Genomic DNA, 16,000 nt, shown 5'->3' on the forward strand with positions numbered 1-16,000 from the left:
TCATTTGCCTTGGAACCAACTTCCCCAGCTATAAAATGGAACCAATGTTATAATAATTAAAAGCATATACCATTTAATTAATTTTCATTTTTAAAAAAAGCCCATGAAATTCTCTGTAAAAATGCATTTTGGTGTGATGGCTGAGGGAAGAAGCTGAAATGAAATGGAGAGGAAATAATAAAACTAGAATATGAAAAAATGACAAAAATTTGCCTTTATTGAAGCAATGAATGAAATAAAAATATTTTTATTACGAAATAACCCCACTTAGGGGTCAGGAACAAGGCAGCTGAGGCTAAAATAAGAATCCTTAGAAAGTTTGTGAGCTCTGAACATCTGGGTCTAGGTCAACATGTCATGTGTACCAAGTGAAGAGTGTCTTCTGAATTTTGGTAATAAATAACCACTAAGATTAAAATATTCATAAAAACCATGTTTCCAAAAAGTGCTATTTAGATTCATCCGTGGAAAATTGTGTCCCGCTGATAACCCAAATGTATGACTTAAACCATCTGCTGCTTCTGCTGATGTGAAAGAAAATGATACAAATGCTACTTACAGCAGCGAATTGGTTTGCTGGCGAGTCGTTGCTCTTTACTAGTGTTTCAACATGGGATAACTGAACTCACTATGCTTCAGGCACATTCTCAAAAGGAGTTCCACAGGCATCTCTCCTGGTAAAGGTAGGTTTACCTGGAGGGGTGCTAGAATGATAATAGCACAGGCTAGTAAGAAAAAAGAACAAGATTCACCATGTTTATAAATTTCCAACTCTACTCAAGATAATACATGTAATCCAGAAAGCTTCACATAAGAGACAGTGTGACAGAAATAGCAAAGATTTCAGTGGGAGATTAATCCAGATTTAAATTCTGTTTATCTAATCTTGACCAAGTTATGTGAATTCTCCAAACCTTGGTTTCTTTATCTATAAGAAAAACTTAAATGACTACAGTGGGCTAAATGGTGGTCCCCATATGTTCATGTCCTAATTCCCAGGACTTGTGAATGTGACCTCATTTGGAAAAAGGGTCTTTGCAGATGTAATTAAGATAAGGATCCTGAGGCATAATCATTCAGGATTTTCTGAGTGAGTCCTAAATCCAGTAACAAGTGTCCTCATAAGAGACACAGAGAAGAGAGACACACAGGGAGAAGAGAAGGCCATGTGAAGATGACAGTAGATACTGGAATTATCCAACCACAAATCAAGGAATGTCTGAGACACTGGAAGCTGGAAGAGGCAAGGATAGATAGTCCTTGAGCCAAGCAAGGGCCTTTTGTCACTCTGATCAAGGAACTCCACAACAAAAGAAGCACGGCAATGGGCCCACGCTTATGGAATTCAGTGGTCTTACCATCTCCCCCACTATCCTGAAGCAGCTGGTTTGATAGACTGGTGAAATGGATTTTTGAAGACTAAGTTACAGCATCAGTTAGGTGGCAATACCCCACAGGGCTGGAGCAAGGTTCTCCAGAATGCTGTATATGCCCTGAATCAGCATCCAGTATATGATGCTGTTTCTCTCATACTAGGATCCATGCATCCAGGAATCAAGCAGTGGGAAGTGGGACTGACGCTTCTCACTATTAACCTTAGTGACCCATTAACAAAACTTTTGCCTCCTCTTTGCATGACCTATGCTCTGCTGGCCTAGATATCTTAGTTCCAAAGGGAGGATTGTTTCCACCAGGAGATACAACAATGATCTTCTCCCACTTTTGGACTCAGACTTAGACTAGGCTTTATGCTATTGGCATTTCTGGTTATCAGGACTTTGACTCAGATTGGAACTTACACAACTGGCTCTCCTGGTTCTCAGGCCTTTAAACAAGCCCAGCATCACTTCTGTAGTATTCCTGCCAAGAAAGCACGAGCTGACACTAGTTCCAAGGAAACATCAGACAGACCTGGGGTGAAAACAGGCTTCCAAATGAAAGGCTTTACTATTTTAAAACTCAAGATCATGAAAACCAGGGAAAGACTGGGGAACTGCTAGAGGTTAAGAGCCTAAAGAGAAATGACAACTAAATGCAGCTCATGATCTGAATTGGATGCTGGACGAGAAAGCAAATAGAGACACAACTGGTACAGACAGAGAAATCTAAATAGGGTTTGCGGATTGGATAGTAGTACTATAGGATTAATGATGTCTTTGGATGTCTGCATTTGTCTGCTATCTAGGAGAGTCTCCTTCTTCATTTTTTTAATATAAACAAGGGAGGATTAAGGGGAAAAAGAGCAAATGTGGTAGAGTTGAGTGATGAACTATAGGAGTTTTTTGGGTACTAGTTTGTAAATTTTCTCCCAGTTCAAAATTATTTCAAACTAAATAACATAAGAGGTGATTAGCAATGCATATCTCCTACCAAAGTTTCCTGATCCATCACCAAATTAATCTATATCCCCATTTATTTCCATTCTCTTCTCTTTATTTTACCACTAAATCATCCATGTTTTTACCCATAATTTCCATATATCCCTTTCAAGAAAATTCCTGGGATTTCTTAAACCAGAAACAGAAAAATAAGATACAGCCTGATCCTTGGTAAGTTGTCTTTATGCATATCCTCTCTTTGTCCCCTTCCTAACTTTGAGAGCAGACTGTAATATATCTGCATCCAATTTCTTGTTTTCATTAATTACATAGGTCAGATTAAGTGTACATACCTCATTCATGGAGCTCCCAAATACTGGGGGCTGAAGTATGACCAAGTATATCCATAACCACCCTAAACAAAAAGATAATTCCAGTATGACAGCATGCCACCGACTTAAGGAACCTAGCTTCAAAAAGCAAGAAGCTAAAATATGGAAAAATATCACATTATTCTCAGATGCCCCTAAGTCTAAAACTGGTGATGTCCAGTGGCATTTGCTATGACCACAAAAAATGTTCCTTCCTTCCAGAAATGCACATTCATTTGATCTTTATAAAACTGCAACTCTCCAATCCAAATCATAATCCAGACCGTGGGCTTAGGAGACTGTTTTGATAACAACCAAAAAATTCAGAATGTTTTACAGACACCATACTGGGAAGGATCCAGTAAAGGAAATAACTTTACTCAACAGAAGATCCCCTAGAAGGATCCGTATTATGATTTAGTCAATACCAATCAAGAAGGTGGGTGGTAAAAAGTGAGGTTCTTTACCCAGAAGCCACCTGTGCACAGAGGTAAAGAAAACAGTTAACACAGATTAGAAGCTAGACAAATTTACAAGTATAGTTTGCCACCAGATCATATTCTAATGCTGCACCAAATATTTTCAATTCCTAATACTGAAAAAAAAGTAAGAAAGTAAAAGAAAGAGACATTGGCATAGAATATAAAGCATTCTTTCTCTAAGCAAATGGTGCACATTTTATTCATATTTTCTTTAACATTTTTACAATTGGGAAAACACCCTAGCAGGCTACAAATATTTATGTATAGTCCAACCTCGTCAAGTGTTTTCCAGCTACCTTGCCTGATGCTTCATAGTATATGATGAGTTGATGGTGACTGTTTGATGAATCTTTTCCAAAACTAAGTACCGAAACTCCCTTGTGCTTTACAGTTGAATGGTGCATATATTTCTATCATCCCTATAGCATATTACCACAAGACAACAAAATGTAAAAAATTAAAAAAAAGCATCGGTTTTATAACTCACAGAGAAAAAAATGTGACAATGAGTGTGTATATGTCCATGAATAACTGAAAAATTGTGCTGAACACTGGAATTTGACACAACATTGTAAAATGATTATAAATCAATAAAAAATGTTAAAAAAAAAAAAAGCATCGGCTTTGCTATCTGTATAGGCCACAGGTACTTATTGGCTTTATTATCTGTGTATATCATAGGGAGCAGACTGCAAGAATTTCAATCTCAGAAACAGCATCTCCTATAAACCAGTTACAACACTAGGTGGTAAGACACTTATATGCCAAGACTGTTTCACCCAGCTGCGTTCATAAAAATGCCATGTCTACTTCTTTTTGTGCATAGTGCAATTTGGAATCATTATAGCCAAAAAGTGTTGAATAAACCTAAAAATGGGATATGAGGGTAGAAGAGATAATAAATAAGTAAAGGTTGACCATGTATTCAGGCCATTGTCAATGACTCAGACAATGCCTGCTGAAGGATTCTAGTTTTTACTGGCACATGTAGCTCTTGCTTATCACTCTTGGCGACAGTGGGAGCACACGCTACTCCTGCTGAAAGAAAGCTGGATCGCCAGGAAGAGTACTATATTAGCAATCATGATGCTGGCACAGTTGTTGAGATAGATTATAACATCTGGCAGAAACTACAATATCAGGCAGAGAAATAGGAACACATTGCTGGCTCCCCCTTAGCTTTCCAGAGAGACTAGGCATTCGTGGAAAAGTGATCTTTACTTGGAGAAGCTCAGTTTTCTATGGCCAAGGGAAAGATCATAATAGTTTAGTTTGAGAATCTCAAACTAAATCACAGCTAGCTTAATCTAGCCTCACTCCTCCACTTCCACACAGCCACCCTTGATAAGAACTCTAATAATAGTCATAAACTTTACACAGTTACACAAATCTGTCAGTGGAACCTAGACCACCATGATTTTCTCCTTATAAATTATAGAACAAATTTTAGGAGTAATAATCAACTACTCTCCCTATCATACTCCTCTATTCATATTCATAACATCACTATTATTAAAAGCATTAGATTTTCAGTTCCTAATTACACAGAGCTCTTGGCTATGTGCAGAGTTATAGAGTCAGTTCCTGCCCTTTAGGAGTTTCAAACCTAAAAACATTTTAAAAAATGTAAAACAGAATCTATATTGAGAACATCAACCACAAGAATAAAGACTAGGCTACTTCCTATCTCTATGAAACTGTCTTCATGGAGGACCAGGATTTATACTGCCTCTAAAAGGATACACAGGATTTAAGTAGAGGGATAGGAGGGGGTAAGGAGAGGCAGTGGAGATGTATTTTAGATGGGCAGAACAAAAACATACTGGCAAAAAAGCTAAAAGTCTGGGCAATACTGGGTTAGGGCTGTTTGATCAAAGCAGGAGTTCTTGTTGTAGGTAAGTAGTTAAAAGAAATCAAAAGAGAAGTTGTAGAGAACACTGAACACAATTTTAAGAGTTTGAACTTTATCCCTTGCTAATGAGTGTCACCAAAGGAGACATTTCATCAATTCAGGAAAACAAAAATGAAACAAAACAAACAAACAAAACAAAACAAAACAAAAACAATTGAGGAAAACCATATGCCATAACAAATTTACCAAGGCTGGTATAAGAATAATGACCTTGGGCCACATTTTTATGTGATATAAATAGCACTAGTTCTTCTAATAGTCACACAATCCTGTTCTGTTTTCACAACTGGAAGTTGATAGAGCTGCCACTAGTGGCAAGGTCTCTGGGGCATGCCTTTTGAGGCCTTAAATTGGTAATCTCTGAGCAGACGTTCCAGACACTTAGAAGAAAACCAAAGCAGTCATAAACAGCATAAATTCAATTTGCCTAGGCACATTTCCTCCAAAATGCTTTAAGTACTAAAGAGAGCCTGGCTCTTCACAACAGGGCCATGCCAAAAATCACTAAACAAACTGCTTGCTTAAGAGGGATAAAATCGTTGAATTCACACATCTGTAAACTCTCTACCACCCTCATTATGGCTAGTACAAGTTAGTGTCATAGATGTAGAAAGTGGATGGAGGCACTGTATCTCCAACTCATAAATGGAAACAGAAAGGCGGCCTGTGGCAGGTGCTGCTTTCTGGGTCTCTACAACACTGCCCTAGCTAGGCAATGCATACCGTTAACTTCTGGCTGGCATTTCTGGCCCAAAGTAATGAACCCCTATCTTTGATTTCTGACTTTCCACATAGCCTGACAGACTTATTTTCGGTAAGTCATTTGAAAAAAAAAAAAACGGAATTGTATAATACTCTTCAATATTTCTATAAAGCCTGAAAAACCAAGTTTAGACACATTAATCAGATGTTTGAGGTCTGAGGTCTTTCCTGACTACTCATTGACCCACTATTTTCATTCATTCTGCTTCTCCTCTGCTCTACATAGGACTGTCTTCTCTCTCTCCCTAAATATGTTACACTCAAACATTCTCACTAATGGTATATCTCTTGCCTGAAACATCCCTCTGTATAAACTATGCAAACTTCAAAACATTCAACCTTCATATCCATGAAGCCATAGATATCTATATTAATTCCTGACTGATTCCTGACTTCTAGTAGCATTTATAATTCAAAAATATTATTCTGGGACTTGATTATATCTTATACTATTATTTAATTCCTTTTTGTTAAATTAGACTACAAGCTTGCAGAAGCAAGGAGTTATTTTTGGTAAATTCTTTCATGTTCCCCACAATACCTATCAAAATATAAAATATTATTAGGTGATAATTAAAGACCTATTAAATTAAATTAAATTAAATTAAATTAAATTATAATTAAAATTCTTTGGTCATTGGTCTATGACTATCAATGGTCAAAAAGGCAACATATTATAATGGAAATGTTAAAGGTTCTGGAGTTGTAAAGACCAGTGTTCAAAGCTCAGCTCTACAAACTCACTAGCTAGGGGACACTAATGTTGTCTGTTCTTTGTTTTAGTTTCCTTAGATGTAAAATGAGGATCCCTCAGAAGATTATTATGAGAATTAAATAAAACAGCCTCATATTCCACTACACATAGTAAGTATTCAGTAAATGTTAGTTCTTTACTGTGTACTCATGCAATATCTAATTATTATAATTGTGAAGTAAAGAAGAGGCAGAGGTGTCATTTTGGTAGGCTAGTTAGCTGCTCTGGCAAACTTGCAAGGTAGAAATTTGATTAAGGAGCCAACATGGTCCTCAGCTCTTCACACCCAGGAAAATCAAAATTTTAAAAAGACCAGTACACAAAATACCAATTCATAATAAGAATAAGAACAATTTCTTAGACCAGAACATTCTAATAAGGTGGTCAGCATATATCTTGCCCTATGGAAGAACTACATGAAAGCCACTATAATCAGTTTTCTGTACTTGAATTCAGAACAACGGAAACAAGCAAATACATTTTTATTTAGTGATTAGAATTACTTGTGACAATAGGCTATGATACAGCTCCACTAGCGAAGTAACGCTTGCCAAGGGGAAGAGAAATTTGAGTGCACTGGTCATGGTAACTCATTTTCTATACAATTTTGAGTAAATACAGCAAAGTTATTATCTTTGGACTCTACTTCTTTGATTCCAGTGCTTGCTGTAAGTCAACTACCTTGGTAAGGGTTTAGGCTGTTTTGCCTCCATTTGCATCACCCACTACCCCTCAAGTCCATTCCATTCTTTACCTTTCTCTTGTCACTTTGCACTCTGAGATGCTAATCTCTACAGACTGCATTCTCTAAATTCCCTTGCTTTATGGGTTTTGCGTAACCCCAAAAGATGTGTTGAAGTCCTAACTCCTGGTATCTGTGAATGTGACCTTATTTGGAAATAGGGGTTTTGCAAAGGAAATCAAGTTAAGATAAGGTCATTAGGGTGAGCCTGAAGCCAATATGACTAATGTCCTCATAAAAAGAATACTATTTTAAGAGACACATATGCACATAGGGTAAATGCCATATAAAAGCTGGAGTTATGCTGCCACAAGCCAAGGGATGATCAGAAGCAAGGAGAGAGGCCTGAAACATATCTTTCCCTGGGATAAGTTTCAGAGGCAACATGGTCCTAATAACACTTTGATTTCAGACTTCTGATCCTCAGAACTGTGAGACAATAAATATCTGTTGTTCCCCCAGTTTGTGATAACTTTATTACGGCAACCCTAGGAAACTAACATACCAGTACGATAAAGCACCTGGAGCAGTGGCTCAGAAATTTTGCCAAGTAGAAGAGGTAGTCTGTGAGAACAGGGAACTCTGAAGCTCTTGTCAGATTATACTACAAAGCTGCAGTAATCAAACAGCATGATATGTACAAAAATAATGGTACAGTGAATAAAATATAACTAATAGTAACTTAAAATGAATCTAATCTATAAAAATATCAAATCACTATGCTGTACACCTGAAATTAATATAACACTGTAAATCAACTATACTTCAATAAAAAGGTAAGGAAAACAAAATTTAGAAATCCTTAGCTAAACTAACCAAAAAGAAAAAAAAAAGAGAAAAGATTTAGATTATAAAATGAGGTATGAAACAACAGACATTACCACTGACCCTACAGAAGTAAAAAAGACTATCAGGAAATACTATGAACAGCTACATGCCAACAAATTAGATGACTTAGGTGAAATGAAAAAATTTCTACAAATAAACCACTGAAACTGACTCCAGAAGAAAAAGAAAATTCTAAATAGATCTAGAACACGTAAAGAAATTGAATTAGTATTATAAAAACCTACCTTAAAGAAATGCCTAGGCCCAGATAACTTCACTGGTGAATACTACCAAACAGTTAAAGATGAATTAAGAACAATTTTTTCACAAATTCATCCAAATATCAGAAAGAGGAGGAACACTCCCCAACTCATTCTATGAGAGCGTTATTACCTTCATACCAAATCTAAAAAAAAGACCTCACAAGATAACTACTGATCTTTGTATTGCTATAAATATCACGCCTTTATAAACTACTGACTTTAATATCACTTATGAATAATCCTAAACAAAATGCAAAAATCCTAAACAAAATACTACCATACCGAATGCAGTAAGTTATGAAAAGGATTATATACCATAATAAAGTAGGATTTATCTCAGAAATGTTCGCTAAACATCCAAAGATCAATGAATGCAATACACCAGATCAATAGAATAAAGGACTACAACTGGATGATCATCTCAATAGATGTAGAAAAAGCACTTAACAAAATTCAATACTCCCGTAGGATGAAAAACTCATAAGCTAGGAATATAAAAGAATTTCTTTATCATGATAAAGGACACCTATGAAAAACCCATAGCAAACATCACACTAAATGGTAAAAACTGATGCCTCCCCCTAAGATTAGAACCAAGGCAAGGACGTCTGCTTCCTCCACTTCTATTCAACATTGTATTGGAGTTCAAAGGACAAATTCAAAACCCTCGATATGATATGTAAAGTTTTTTTTAACATGTGTCTCAACCTAATGTTCTAGCCTCATTTCTTTTCACTTCTTAGTAAAAAGAAGGCTTCAGCCAAATAGAAGTGCTCACTGACCACCACCTGTTACATTACAATTCTGTGTCTTTACATATCCTGTTCTCTCTGGAAAGCTCTTCATTCCTTTCTATACTTGGTGAACTCCTATTCACTTTTTTTTAAAATAATTTTTTAAACTGAAGTTACAATGTGTCAATTTCTGGCATACAGCACAATGTCCCAGTCATGCATATACATACATACACTCATTTTCATTTTCTTTTTCATTAAAGGTTATTACAAGATACTGAATATAGCTCCCTGTGCTATACAGAAGAAATTTGTTCTTTATTCCATTTTTATATATAGTGGCTAACATTTGCAAATCTCAAACTCCCAAATTTATCCCTTCCCATCCCCTTTTTCCCAGTAACCATAAGATTGTTTACTATGTCTGTGAGTCTGTTTTTGTTTTGTAGATGAGTCCATTAGTGTCCTCTTTTTTTCTTTTTTTAGATTCCACATATGAGTGACATCATATGGTATTTTTCTTTCTCTTTCTAGCTTACTTCACTTAGACTGATGATCTCTAGGTCCATCCATGTTGTTGCAAATGGCATTATGTTACTTTTTTATGGCCGAGTAGTATTCCATTGTATAAATATACCACAACATTATACAGCCATCTGTCAATGGACATTTAGGTTGTTTCCATGTCTTGGCTATTGTATATTGTGCTGCTATGGACACTGGGATACATGAGTCTTTTTGAATTAGAATTCCCTCTGGATATAAGCCCAGGAGCCTATTCATACTCTTTAAAACTCAGTTTAACATCTTACTTTTACCCCTTCATGAGGTGGCTGTTTCCTTCTCTGGGAATTTCAGGTACAACAAGGCTCCTTTAACTGATCTTCACTGAGTGGACTTCTTATTAATCATGTTCTTCATTTGCTGCATGTAACATGCTCATATACAAGGCCTTTGGTGTACCTCCAGTCAACAGACCATTCTCTGGTATCCCACATTCTCCTGCTCCCACCAGTTGGGACTGAATTGTGAATTTACTAAGGATCTGACAGGTTTCTTTCAAACCAGTTGAAAGCTGCACTTAAAAATTTATTCCTTTTTTTAGTCTATCTTTTCCCATTGAATATAAGCTCCATGTGAGCATGAATTTATCTGTATTGTTTATTGCTGAATATCCACTATTTTAATAATACTTGTATACGGTAAATTTTTAGCAAATATTTGTTGAATGCATTAAGTATTATGTGAATAAGTAGCAATGCTTTTGGCTGTAAGCACTTGTGTAAGTAAGGAAAAATGTAACTGACAATAGTTTGAAAAATAGAGGTTTATTTTGCACACAAATAAAAAGTCTGGAGGTAGAGAGTTGCTGTCATTGATTTAGCAGCTCAATTATGTTAACATTTGGGGAGTTTTCTTGGCCTTTACCTCATGGTTGCAAGAAGGCTAGAGCACCTCAAGGTATCACATACCATATAGGAGGCATATTTTTCAGATGGGAAGTAGTGCAAAACAGACCCTTTATATTTTATCAGCTACAACTGTGTGCTAAGTGAAACCTATTCTAGATGCTGGCTAAGATTACCCGAAATCAAGGTACTTTGCCTGATGTCTGAACACAATCAGAGTTTTGTTAGTGTACATCAGAGGGAAGTAGGGAATGCCTTTTGGAACAGTCAACAGGCAGTGGCAGTGGCTGACACAATACGTAAACTATATATATATATATATGAAAATTAAAATTATACACACACAGAGCTGGTTACTGTCATTTATGGTATTTATGTCCTATAAAATTATTACAAACACTGAATTAGCGAATACTGAACCACTGCTCCTAGGGAAAATACAGGGTTAGGTTCTTGTCAGCCTCTGGCCACATTTTCGTCAACCAACCAATACACAACTTTGTTTTACATGAGTTTCTGTTTAACAATATCTTATTTAATATATATTGTTGATTCATTAACACTGAACTCACAGCCAATAGCAGTGTAATTTATGCCTAAAGAAACACATGTATTTTCTCCATAAGGCACAGCACAGACTTCTTGTGCTTAGGGACACTACACAGCACTTTGGGATTATGCTCTGTGGCTATTTTCAGTAGTGAAATCATCAACAAAAAGCACAAAAGTGCAAAAAGTGTGGTACTAAAGAGCCTGTGAAAAGGACACTTGTTTGTAGTTTGAGAGCAAAAACAGGAAGGCGAGCATTGCTTTGTTTAACATCCACTGGGAATGTGTGCAGTTGAATGACTCAAATGTTTTGGCTACCCTGTGGATGTCCACAAATGCCTGTGAAAGCACTGGGAGTTTTGATTTTGGGGTTACAAACAAATTTTAGAAAGCAGGTGAATTCTTAAATATGGAATCTACAAAAAACGAGGATTGGTTATAAATTTTTCTTATTCTCTTTTTTAATCATGTTTATTTTATCAATGGATTGTGGCATTGTCTACCATACCTCTCTCCTTCTCCCTTACAATAGCTTGACTACATTTTCTAGCTTTCCTTGAAGTTAGGTATGGTCTTGTGGTAGCCAAAGGAATGGACACAGAAGGAATATGTACTTTTTCCAGACCTGGCCCATAAAAATCTCCCATACAAGATTCTCTGTGCTCTTTTCCTTTTCTCACTGTCTGGGATAGAGGCAACCACCCGGGCAATCTTGGCAGTCCTATGTTGAATTTTCTAGAGTCACAAGATGGGAGAAACCATTGAAAGGAAACCAGGAAACCATCATCCCTCAATCACCATTTTTAAGTGAACTGCCCAACATAAGGGGAAAATACTCTTTTTTATTAAACCATTGAGATTTGGAGATTTATTTGTACATAGCAGCTAGAGCTACCTTAAGTAATATTCTGGCCAACTACTATTCCAGTTAGCTACTTGTCTATGTCTCTACTGACTAATTCTCTGGAGGATGTACCCTCATTGCTCTGTAGGGTCTAATGAGGATATTTTACTCAGCTGTCTCTGGTCAGCTTCAGCATCAAGGCCAAAATGATAAGAAAGACAGCTGAGTTATTGGCCATACATTCAAAGTGGTCTTCAGTGCATAGATTCATGGTGCTGTTTGTTATTATCTATTGCACTAGAAAACTTAGGTCCTGGATTATTTTATTAATTCACAAACATCTGTTGAACTGGTAGGTATATATGATTATTTCTTTATCTGCTTCATTAGACAGATACTTTGCCCTGAAAGAGACAGCCTCCATAGGGAAACCCAAGATGAGTTCAGTAGGTCAAGCTATATTAAATGCATGAAACCCAGAAAGTGAGGGGAGAAGTTATACATTTTAACTCTCATAACATTTCTGGAATGTCTTTAGTTTCTGGCTCAGTATTTTCCTTTCACTCAGTGTCCTCTCCCCTTCAGCTTTCTCTTCACAAAAAGTGTAATTTAAGAACCTGTTAGAAAGTAGCATATTAAAACAGCTCCAAAAATGTTTTTCCCCTTCAATGATAGCACTTTGGGGGAAAGAATTAAAGTTATCCTGAAGACTTCCTTCATGAGAGTGCTCTGTGTTTCAGACTTGTTACTAAACCTTTGGTCATAAACTGAGAGCCTCCTCATTTCTTGGACAGCTTTTCAAGAAAGAAACGGTGTTTCAAGCTTCATGTTAGGTACTACACCAAGAATTCAAAGATGACTAAGTATTCTGAGGAACTAGATACCTGAATAACAATATTAAACAATGTAATAAGTACTATAATAGAGATATGAACAGAATTCTACAAGAAGAACAGTGAATTCTGGGAAGATGGGGCAGTGGAATAAGGGTAGGTAAGACTCCACAGCAGAGGAGACATTGGAGCTAGGATAAAGGATTTATGGACTCTTGACATGCAGAGGCAGGAGAAGGAAGGTTCTGGGTAGAGGCTGTAGTCTCTACAATGTTTCCAGAGATTGGAAAAAACAAAATGTTCTCTAGCCACAGTGCTAAATTTGATGTTGAATTTGTAGGCAACCAGGACCATAGATTTTAAGCAGATAGATAATATCATATTGGAATTTTAGGACTAATAACTCTAGATTAAAGCATGTTAAACAAGTGATGGTGTAGTAGAGATTGTAAGCTGCTCACCATAATCAATGTTCTTATTTTTTCCTGTTCCTGCAGCTAAACCTACATTTTCTATGCTTTCTTAGATCTAGATGTCACCATATGATTGAGTTCAAACAAAGAGGATGTTGAGCAAAAATGATGAGGACAACCACTAGGCTAAGTCTATTAAAAACAGATTTCACTCTCTTCCATACTCTTTTTTCCCCTAGCTGGCTGGAATGAAGATGGACCACAGAGCCATGTTGAAAGATATTTGTAAAAACACAGAAAAGCCTCCATCAGTCTGGGCTCCAGAATGGCTGTATGGAAGGGGATCCCTACCCCTTATTTACAATAGTGTAGTAATGTGAGCAAGAAGTTAGCTTGTATTGTGTAACACTTGTATTGTGTTTGAAACACTATAAATTTTGGGTCAATTTGTAACAGCTATTGGGTGACCCTAACTAATACAGATGGGGAAAAATGGAATTCTTTAAAAACAATTCAGGGAGTAGGATGAAAGCCTGAACAAGGCAGTGAGAGTGGACACAGAAAGATGCTACTTGTTCATGACTTAACCATTTCTCACCAATATACATTAGTCAGATATTTCTGCAATGTTGAGTAACAAATACTCACCCACCTCAATCAGTGGCTTATAACAACAAACATTGATTTTTCCTACTCACAAGTCAAGTCTGTAGATCAGTTGAGGGTTAGCTGATTTCTGCTGTGCTTAGCTGGGTTTGTCCTCAAAATGTCAGGTAGTTCAGGTCTGTCCTAAATGACTTATTCTGGAGCAGTCAGTGAACTGGAGAATTCTCTTTTCATGGCAATGGCAGAAGCACAAAGAGAGTAAAAAAAAAAAAAAAAAAAAAAATACATGATTTTTCTTAAGACCTAGTTCAGAACTAGCACTCAATCACTTCCACCCACATTTCATTGTGAAAGCAAGTCATATGATCAACCCTAACATCAATAGGAAATTTAAGTGTAGTCCTGTCATATACTAGGGCAGGACTCATGGCAAGGAAAAGGAAGGAAGGAAAAATTGTGAGCAAAGGATACAAGATACTGCAAAGTGTATCTCAAGATTGTTCTCTTTTTGAAGCTTTCCACGATTATTCCAACCTACCTTATTCCTTTTATATCTATTATCAGTTATCACATTGCTCTGCTCATTTTATAGAAGGAGTTTGCTTTATTCTATTTACTTAAATGGCTAAGAAGCCTGCCATATACCTAGACATAAAAGTGACTAGCTAATGTCTTAAGGCTCAACAAGAAATACATGATGAAGTTTAAAGTACATGAATTTTTAAATGTCAGGAGGCATTAAGTTGGTGCTACTCCTGGGAAAGGAAAGTTAATATTAGATTAAGTCCACAAAGAAAGTTATCAGCAGAGAGTTCTGTAACTGTGAACAAAATTGGTATCTAAACAGTGAATATATAACTATGAATTTTGTGATTTAAAGGCAATAAATTTAGTGTGCGTATCTGCCAAGATAGGGCAGTGGGGCTCTATCCAGGGAACATGAAGGGGAAAATCTTGAAGTTATTTAATAAATTGGGCCAGGATAGAGAAGAAACAGGGAAGCCTCACTACCTACACCCAGCCCCAAATATCTACAAATGGGAGTGTTTGAGAAAGAAAGGACAGTTCAATGAGAAGTAGTAATGAGCAGCCTAGATCCAGTAGTGTCAACAATAACAGAATCCAAGAGAGGCTCCAATCTGGAACCCTCACAGCAAGATCACATGATCAAGGTCCTAGATAAATATGAAACAGAAGCATGTGTTAGGATCCTTAACACAAGTAACCATTATAGTTTCTTTAAATACTTCACAGGGCTTATGTGAGTCTTAATCATATGATAGGCTTAATATATATTGCAACATATCAATAAGTAATTAATTTAAAAAAATCACTTGGTTAGCCCTACAAGCAGCTATCTCAATGATTCACTGTGACTTAATTTTAAAAATTCCAAATGGCGTTGCCCAACTACATTATTGATCTTACTCTGAATATCAGTATCAAATACTTTTTGCTGTTTCCTTCAACATGAAATCTATTTCAAGGATCCAAAGAAATGTTTGAGAATAATTAAAATAACAAGATAACAATAATTACTTAAAAATTATATTTTACATTAAAATATGACATAAATATAAAAAGATAAAAAATAGATAATGTAATTTAAACATGTATACTTTGTATACTATGGATTCTTTGTAAATCATGTATATTTTGTATTTTTTGTCTACTAGCCTTGACATATAAAATCTTTCTATAAAGAAAAAAAAAAGAACACATCAACAGAAACATGAGTAAGGATGCTAATAGGCAACTGATGAAACAAATAAAATGACCAGTATATACATATATATATATATATATATACTGGTCATTTTATAGAAGGAGTTATAATGGGTTACATTAGTAATAAAAAGAAAATGCTCCTGAGAATGAAATAGTATTTTTTACTTCCTAAATTAATAGGATTTACAAATAATGTTTAGATTTAGCAAGGGTCTAGGGAATTAGGCATGTGCTACCAAGGGATAGTCTATATGCATCCTTTTTGTTTACCTAATTTTACTTTAAGGTTAATTTAAAGAAACAATTCCAAATGGGAACAAAATTTTAGTTATAAGCATGTTTACCACAGTGCTCTTTTTAATAGAAAAAAGGAGAAACAACATGTGTCCAATAGTAGAGAATTGATTAGATAAGATATATTATATCTATATAATGAATTTCAAAGATGGAAA

The 16,000-nt window shown here is 36.0% G+C and overlaps 1 long non-coding RNA gene across 3 annotated transcripts in view; it reads right to left on the reverse strand.

Moving 5' to 3' along the window:
- Positions 1-16,000, reverse strand: part of LOC116150225 (uncharacterized) — a 450,186-nt gene that overhangs the window by 239,588 nt on the left and 194,598 nt on the right. For all 3 annotated transcript variants that reach the window (XR_010378073.1, XR_010378074.1, XR_004133939.2), the window contains one exon: positions 13,913-14,046. This is a non-coding gene — a long non-coding RNA (uncharacterized LOC116150225). The remainder of the gene's footprint in view (positions 1-13,912; positions 14,047-16,000) is intronic.

The sequence above is a fragment of the Camelus dromedarius genome, chromosome 3, assembly GCF_036321535.1.
Source record: "Camelus dromedarius isolate mCamDro1 chromosome 3, mCamDro1.pat, whole genome shotgun sequence".
Classification (NCBI taxonomy): domain Eukaryota; kingdom Metazoa; phylum Chordata; class Mammalia; order Artiodactyla; family Camelidae; genus Camelus; species Camelus dromedarius.